At 45.8% G+C, this 9473-nt stretch overlaps 1 non-coding gene across 1 annotated transcript; it reads left to right on the top strand.

Moving 5' to 3' along the window:
• The first annotated feature begins 8216 nt into the window (after positions 1-8216).
• On the top strand, positions 8217-8376 carry LOC116983703. Its single transcript, XR_004414789.1, has one exon. It is a non-coding gene; the product is annotated as a U1 spliceosomal RNA (small nuclear RNA).
• Positions 8377-9473: the final 1097 nt, after the last annotated feature.

Genomic DNA, 9473 nt, shown 5'->3' with positions numbered 1-9473 from the left:
ATCTGGAAATCCTCGAGCAAGTTCTCACACGACTGAACTGCCACAATGTCAAACTGCGACAAAGTAAATGTGCATTTGCGCAGTCAGAGGTGGTCTACCATGGACTCAAAGTAGATGACAACGGACTTCGCCCTGTGAAGGTGAAAGTTGAAGCAATAGTGAATGCTCCAAAACCCAACAATATGTCAGAGCTGCGAGCATTCCTTGGGATGGTGCAGTTCTCTGCACGATTCCTTCCAGACTAAGCAACTGTGCTAAGGCCACTACATCATCTGCTACAAAAAGATGTGGAATGGACGTGGGGAAAGGAACGGCAACGTGCATATGACATCTGCAAGGAAAACTTGACAAGTGACAAATTCCTTGTTCACTACGATACGACACACGAGATGAAACTTGCTTGTGATGTTTCAAGTTATGGTGTAGGTGCAGTGATCTCCCACATAATGAATGGCAGACAGGAATAACCTATTGCTTTTGCATCCCGCACCCTATCACAGAGTGAACGTAATTATGCGCAGATAGAAAAGGAAGCACTCAGCATCGTGTTCGGAATCAAGAAATTCAATCAGTTTCTTCTCGGCAGACCATTCACCCTAGTGACTGATCACAAGCCACTACTAGTGATACTTGGTCCCAAGTCAGCTATACCTTCCATGGCGGCACCAAGGATGCAGCGCTGGGCAATTCTGCTGTCCCAGTATGACTACAAGGTGGAGTACAGAAGCTCCAAGTGCAACGCAGTTGCAGATGCGTAATCCTGGTTGCCCCATGAGAACTCTGACGTGGGAAGTGAGAACTCAATCTACACACTGCAAGTTGTAGATGAAGACTTTTCAGTGACTGCCACAGATAATGCAGCAGAAACAGAGAAAGACATTGTGCTGAAGCGGGTCTATGAACATACATTGAATGGTTGGACTGAAATCTATAATGGATTGAACACAGTTCTGAACTCAGAGCTGAAGCCTTTCCATAATCGACGCCATGAATTATCATGTGAGCAGGGATGCATTGTGGGGTTACAGAGTGATTGTCTTTGAGAAACAAAATTATGAATGAATTTCATGCCGAACATCCTGGCATAGTAAGCATGAAGTCAATTGCCAGATGTTTTGTGTATTGTCCTGGTATTGACAGTAATATCGAATCACTGGTGAGCAAATGTAGTGTCTGCCAAAATTGCTGGAGTAAACCACCAATAACACCACTGCAACCCTGGTCATGGCCAAGTAGACCTTTTCAGAGAGTTCATGTAGAATTTTGTGAAAAGGGTAATGATCACTTTCTGGTGCTGGTAGATAGTCATTCCAAATGGATTGAGGTTAAACATATGGGGTCAAGCACTACTACTGAGGGTACCATAGATGAGTTGAGATCAATTTTTGCATGCCATGGTTTACCGGAAGAACTTGTTTCTGATAACGGGCCTCAGTTTCGTTCAGAACGGTTCAAAGAGTTCATGCAGCAGAATGGTGTAAAACACACACTTGTTCCCCCATACCATCCAGCCTCCAACGGGATGGCGGAAAGGTCTGTTAGAATTGTCAAAGATGCTCTCAAGAAACAGGTTTTGCAGGGTAGTTCAAAGCTAAGCATGAAACATCGTTTGGCTAGTTTCTTGTTGAAGTACAGAACCACACAGCACACAACACGGGTTACTCACCTGCAGAACTGTTGATGAAGAGAAGGCTAAGAATACGCCTAAGTCTAGTTCAACCCAACCCAATTTGGCCTTGAGAGTTGAGCAAAAACAGTTGTCAAAAACGCTATTTTGACTCCCACAAAAAAGGAGAGGTACTTCAAGCCAGTTGAGCAGGTTCGTGTTCTCAGTCCTCCCAACAAGTCCAGCCGAGACAAATGGGATGTTGGGAAAATAGTGGAAGTGTGTGGAACAAAAAGATACATAGTTGAAGTTGGAGATAGGATCAAAAGTGTTCATGTTGATTCCAGCCAAAGTAGAACCAAAAACTGAGCATGAAGTCCTAATCCCTGAGTTTTCACCTGAAAGTGAGTTGGAAGAGACCACTGTGATTGAAACACAAAGTTCAGTTAGTACAGACAAAGAAACAGATTCCTCTGGTCAAAGTCAGGGTACTAAAACAGAGCCAAACAAGCCAACAGTTGAGTCAACACCCAAACCTGTTACACCTATTACTGTTTGATGATCAGGTAGGATCCGTAAACCAGTAGTCAGATTAGATTTGTAAGATAAGTAACTCACTGTATAGGTAAAATGAAAATGTGTAGAAATGTAAAATAAATATAGTACTTTTATCATTTCAGATTTCATGAATACTGGTTTAAATCAAGTATTTCAACAACAAAATTGTAACTACTTAGATTTAATACTTAAAAAAAGGAGAGCAGTGTGTATTCATGCATATTAATGTATATGTTAATGAGGGTGTTGTATATAAGCAGGGAATGTTGGGTAATAAAACTCTCTCGTGATCTAGGCAACCTGCGTGTAAGTTGCTATTCATTCTGCCATCCGGAATATAACAGTGGTTTCTCTACCCACAGAGTAGTCGAACCTGGTGAATAATACCAGCATTTCTTTTTTTTCATATTAGACAAAAATTCTTCCATATCATGAATGGCTGGATGATGGAATTGATGGCTTTTTGGCCAAGTTTGTGCATGATACAAAGTTAAGTGGAGAGGCAGGTTGTGCGGATGAAGCAGGGAGTTTGCAGACGGACTTGGTTGGGAGAGTGGGCAAACAAGTGGTAAATGGAATACAGAGTAGCAAAGTGTATGGTCATGCATTGTAATTATCATTGCCACACAGAATGGCAAGTGGGAACATGGACCTGCTGCCTTTGCATTTCTTGTGATGGAGGTCATAGTTTCAGGACGAGTTGTCGGTGTTGAACTCTCATGCATTTTGCAGATGACAGGCACTGCCGTAATGGGGTGCCAATGGAGATGTGAATTAATTTTTGGTTAAGTTCATGTTCATGCTATATAGAAGCAGAATCAGGTCATTTGACTGATCGAGTCTGCTCCATCATTGGCTGATCTAATTTTCCCTCTCCACCCCATTCTTCTGCCTTCTACCTGTAATCTTTGATGCCCTCACTAATCAATAACCTATTAATTTTTTCAAAACCTATTGACTTTTAGAACATTTTCTATTTATATTACAGATATCCAGCTGCCATATTATTTGGCTTTTGCAATATTTAATCTGTTTTACATTGAAAATCTCAATGTCTCCATTTTTATGTGGAGACAGTATGTGGACAAATGTTGTCCTACTTCCAATGTAATAATTGTGTCCTCTATTCTGCTTTCCTCCACCAAAGGAAATAGTTTCTGTGCAACTGTCATATTTATTTAACTTAGATTAACTTAGATTTTAAATGTAGTATCCAGCTGGGGAATGAACCAGTATTCTGCATTTATCACTTGAGCGTTTGATGGCACTGGGCCTATACTCGCTGGAGTTTAGAAGGATGAGGGGGTACCTCATTGAAACTTATCAAATAGTGAAAGGCTTGGATAGGGTGGATGTGGAGTGGATGTTTCCACTAGTGGGAGAGTCTAGGACCAGAGGTCATAGCCTCAGAATTAAAGGTCATTCCTTGAGGAAGATGAGAATTAATTTCTTTAGTCAGAGGGTGGAGAATCTGTGGAATTCTTTGCCACAGAAAGCTGTGGTGGGCGTAATGGATATTTTTAAGGTAAAGATGGATAGATTCTTGATTAATATGGGTGTCAGGTGTTATGGGGGAGAATGCATGGATAAGATAGGATGGAGAGTTTGTTTTTTATGTGTACGTATGTGTGCATGAGTGAGTAAACATAGAAACAAAGAAACATAGACAATAGGTGCAGGAATAGACCATTCGGCCCTTCGAGCCAGCACCGCCATTCAATATGATCATGGCTGATCATCCAAAATCAGATACAAAATCATATATATATATATAATGTGTATGTGTGAGTATGTGTATATACATTCTGTTGTGCTGCTGCAAATGAGAATTTAATTGTTCTATCTGGGCACATAAAAATAAAACACTCTTGACTTGACTCTTGACTCCAGATCAGCCATGATTGGCGGAGTAGACTTGATGGGCTGAATGGCCTAATTCTGCTCCGATTACTTATGACAGATGGGGAGTTTGGTGTGGGCAAAATGAATGATGACGGAGAGCGACTGCTTGAGCTGTGTACTTACCATGACCTGTGCATCGACAACTCGTACTTCAAGACAAAGCCCCAACACAAGGTTTCATGGAGCCACCCACGCTCAAAGCATTGGCATCAACTAGATCTGATCCGAGTCAGACGTGCCGCCATCAAGAACGTTCTCCACACACGCTCCTACCACAGTGCGGACTGTGACACAGACAACTCCTTGGTGTGTTACAAGATCAGGCTGCAACCAAAGAGGTTTTACCGTACCAAGGGGCTGGGGAACCCCCGCATCATGCAACAGTTTGCAGAGGCTTTTGAGAGAGAACTTGGCACCTCGTGTCCTGGAGACTCTGCAACTGAGAGCTAGCTTTGGGAAGAAGACCTCGAAGGCACATGACTGGTTTGAGGACAAGTCGACTGAGATGACTCCCATCATCAAAGCCAAGCGTGCTGCCCTAGCCGAGTATAAGCGGTCAGCTAACGAGAAGAACCTGCAGATCCTCAGGGCTGCCAGGTGCATGGTTCAGCAGACTGCCAGGCATTGTGCCAATGACTACTGGGCACAGCTTAGTTAGGACATCCAGACGGCCGCCATAACAGAGAACATCAGGGGAATGTACAATGGCATTAAGAAGGCACTAGGACCAGTCCAGAGCAAGACAGCTCCCCTCAAATCCTCCACTGGGGAAGTAATCACAGACGAATGCCAGCAGATGGAGAGATGGGTGGAACACTACTCCGACCTCTACTCGAGAGAGAACATTGTGTCCCCCTCAACCCTTAATGCCATCGAGTGCCTGCCGACCATGGATGAGTTAGACAGGGAGCCGACGGTAGAATAATTCAGCAAGGCCATTGACAGCCTGGCCTCAGGCAAGGCCCCGGGCAGCGACGGGATTCACCCTGACCTGATCAAGCATTGCAAGCCAACCTTACTGCTTCCTTTGTATGGTCCTCTGCCAGTGCTGGCAAGAAGGAGCTGTACCGCAGGATATGAGGGATGCCACGATTATTACCCTCTACAAGAACAAGGGCGAGAGAAGCGACTGCAACAACTACAGAGGCATCTCCCTCCTCAAGGTCTTTGCTCGAGTCATCTCGATCCGCCTGCAGAAGCTGGCGGAACTTGTCTACCCAGAGTCACAGTGCGGTTTCCGAGCTGGAAGGTCAACAGTGGACATGGTCTTCTCCCTTTGCCAGCTCCAGGAGAAGTGCAGAGAACAACGGATGCCCCTTTATGTTGCTTTCATTGACCTCACCAAGGCGTTCGACCTCGTCAGCAGACTTGGCCTATTTCAGGCTCTGCCAAAGATCGGCTGCCCACCAAAACTGCAGAGCATGATAGAATCCTTCCACATCAACACGAAGGGGACAGCGCAGTTCAATGGCCGCTTCTCTGAGCCTTTTGACATCCACAGTGGCGTCAAACAAGGCTGTGCCCTCGCTCCCACACTCTTTGGGATTTTCTTCGCTCTGCTCCTGAAACATGCCTTCGTCACTGCAACAGAGGGGATCTACCTGCGTACTAGATCAGATGGCAGGCTCTTCAACCTCACCCGCCTCAGAGCAAAGACAAATGTACGTGAAGCTCTCATCAGAGACATGTTGTTTGCCGACGACGCAGCAGTTGTGCCCCACACCCAGCAGGAACTACAGTCACTGATGGACCACTTCTATCGGGCATGCAAGGACTTCGAGCTGACCATCAGCCTGAAGAAGATGAATGTCTTGGGGCAGGATACAGAGGCGCCGCCTGTCATCACCGTTGATGACTACAAACTCGATGCCGTCCATCAGTTCACGTACCTCGGCTCCACCATCACCAACAATCTCTCCTTGGACACAGAGATTGATAAGAGGATCAGGAAGGCAGCTACAACTCTCGCTCGCCTCACAACTCAAGTGTGGACCAACCCAAAGCTGATGGTGAAGACAAAGATAGCAGTCCACAACACTTGTGTCATCAGCACACTGCTGTATGGCAGTGAGACATGGACTACATATGCCAGACAGGAGAAAAGACTCAACACCTTCCACCTTAGAAGCATCCGCCGTATCTTGGGCATATCCTGGCAAGACAGAGTGTCCAACGCCGAGATCCTGTCTCCCTCTGCCCTTCCCAGTATGTACACTCTACCCAGGCAGCACAGACTGCGGTGGCTGGGCCATGTCCACTGCATGGAGGATGGCCGTATTCCAAAAGACATCCTCTATGGAGAGCTGACATCTGGGAGGAGAACCATCGGCCGCCCCCAGCTCAGCTACGTTACAAGGATGTTTGCAAGAGAGATATGAAGGCGCTCGACATCGATGTGGAGTCCTGGGAGAGCCTTGCAGCTGACCGCACGAGGTGGAGAGGTACCCTGAACCAACATCTCAAAACGGGGAAGAGAAACTGTTGAACGCAACGGCAGACAAGCGGGCACGCAGACAGGAGCGCTGGAACTTCAACAAACCACAGACCACACACAAATGTGACCTTTGCGACAGAGACTGGTCTCTTCAGCCACAAGCTACACTGCTCCAGCCGAGGCGTGTAGCAAGTGGCCAATAACAAGGATGCATCATCCATGGTCACTCATGACTGAGGGGGGCCTACGACTTATGACCTTATGTCCTTATGATCTTATGACTTCCTTTTTGTGCTCCATTTTACAATAAAGGTTAGTATTTAATTTCCTTTTTTAATTACTTCCCATACATTTGTGCCAGCATCAGCTTCAATGGATAAATTAATTTCCTTTCATATAAAATTTGCTTCAGCTCCCCTGCTTCCGCAATTAGTGCTTAACATGAGTTTCCCCAAATATTAATTAATCTTGGAAATCTGACAGCCGATTTTTTTACAAAGGATACTCAGTTCAGATTTGGTTTAGCTAGAATCATAGTCATAGAGTGATACAGTGTGGAAACAGGCCCTTCGGCCCAACTTGCCCATACTGGCCAACATGTCCCAATGATACTAGTCCCTCCTGCCTACGCTTGATCCATATCCCTCCAAATCTGGCCTATCCATATATCTGTGTAAGAAAGAACTGCAGATGCTGGTTTAAATCGAAGGTAGATGCAAAGTGCTGGAGTAACTCAGCGGGACAGACAGCATTTCTGGAAAAAAGGAATGGGTGACGTTTCGGATCTGAAGAAGGGTTTCGAACCGAAACGTCACCCATTCCTCCCGCCAGAGATGCTGCCTGTCTCGCTGAGTTACTCCAGCATTTTGTGCCTACCTATCCATATATCTGGCTAACTGTTTCTTAAACATTGGGATAGTCCCAGCCTCAACTACCTCCTCTGGCAGCTTGTTCCATACACCCACCAACCTTTGTGGGAAGAAGTTACCCCTCAGATTCCTATTAAATCTTTTCCCCTTCACCTTGAACCTACGTCCTCTGGTCCTCGATTCCCCGACTCTGGGCAAGAGATTCTGTGCATCTACCTCTCATGATTTTATACACCTCTATAAGATCACCCCTCATCCTCCTGCACTCCAAGGAATAGAAACCAAGCCTACTCAAACCTCTCCGGTTTGCTCAGACCCTCTAGTCTTGGCAACATCCTCATAAAGATATTTTATTGTTCTGCTGAATTTTGACTAAATGTTGAAAATATGATTTTAAACTCATGCAGCTATCTTTATGGTTCACTAGAAAAGTGGGACCCAACGGGAGGGCTTCACACGGGAGGGCTGGTCCCCCAACGCAATATTCCACCTCTCCACCAATTCCATTATTGTTGGCCAGTGGGGCGGAGGCTTTCTGGAGCGCTAGCATGGGTGTTGTGCGCCGAAAGGACTGGTTTCCAGAAGGCTAGTATGGACATTGTGGACACACACATACACACACACACGCACGCACACACACACACACACACACACACACACACACACACACACACACACACACACACACACACACACTTGTCCACATTTGGCCCATATCTCTCTAAACATTTTCTATCCATGTAACTTTCCAAATGTCTTTCAAATGTTGTTATAGTTTCTGCTTTATCTGCATTCTTTGGCAGGTCTTTCTATACACCCACCATGATGTGTGAGATAAAGTTGCCCCTTACTTACCTGGCAGGGTAGAATTGGTGGTCACGCTGGCCGCTCTCCCAGGATGAGACTATCCCATTGCACTTCAGCTGTGCTGATGCCTGTGATGTCCTCAAATGCAAGCTACTCGACTGCAGAATTTGTGGTAGTGGAGGACTGCGTTCGCACTTGAGGATGGCACAGTGGCACAGTAGTTGCTGCCTCATAGAGCCAGAGACCTCGGTTCGATCCTGACTATGGGTGCTGCCTGTATGGAGTTTGTACGCCTCCATGTGTCTGTGTGGGTTTTCTCCGGGTGCTCTGGTTTCCTGTCACAGTCCAAAGACATACAGGTTTATAGATTGTTCAAGAAGGAACTGCAGATGCTGGAAAATCGAAGGTACACAAAAATGCTGGAGAAACTCAGCGGGTGCAGCAGCATCTATGGAGCGAAGGAGATAGGTAACGTTTCGGCCCGAAACTTTACCTATCTCCTTCGCTCCATAGATGCTGCTACACCCGCTGAGTTTCTCCAGCATTTTTGTGTACCTTCAGGTTTATAGATTAATTGGCTTCAGTAAAAATTGTAAATTGTCCCTGGTGTGTAGGATAGAACTAGTGTACGGGGTGATCGCCGGTCAGCGTGGACTTGGTGGACTGAAGCCTGTTTCCGCACTGTATCTCTGAAATCTAAAGTCTCAGATTCCCATTAAATCTTTCCCCTCTCACCTTAAAATGGAACTGGAAGTTAAAAGACATTGCCCCTAAAGTCTGGCTTAAGGTAATAATGCCCCCGTCCCACTTAGGAAACCTGAACGGAAACCTCTGGAGACTCTGCGCCCCACCCAAGGTTTCCGTGCAGTTCCCGGAGGTTGCAGGTGGTTGCCAGAGATTGCAGGTAGTGGAAGCAGGTAGGGAGACTGACAAAAACCTCCGGGAACCGCACGGAAACCTTGGGTGGGGCGCAAAGTCTCCAAAGGTTTCCGTTCAGGTTTCCTAAGTGGGACAGGGGCACAAGGGTAATCTGCAGTCATACTTTTTTCTCAGCTTTAAATTCACTGTTTGATCCAAATTTTTACATGTAGAATATGTGTTGCAATGTATCATGGATGGCATCAAGTGCACATTTATGCTGACTGTACATGAGTTCTTGGATTTGATCCAGCTCTGCAGAACCAAGCGACTGATTAGAAAATATAGACACTGACAAGCTGGAAACTGGAAGCTATCCTTTTATACCAGTTCTGCAGAATGTTGCTTCCAGTCAGCTTGCAGAGGGAACAAATAATGG

Source organism: Amblyraja radiata, chromosome 1 (genome assembly GCF_010909765.2).
Source record: "Amblyraja radiata isolate CabotCenter1 chromosome 1, sAmbRad1.1.pri, whole genome shotgun sequence".
Taxonomy (NCBI): Eukaryota; Metazoa; Chordata; class Chondrichthyes; order Rajiformes; family Rajidae; genus Amblyraja; species Amblyraja radiata.
Note: the sequence above shows the minus strand (reverse complement) of the source record. Positions and strands in the feature narration are given on the sequence as shown.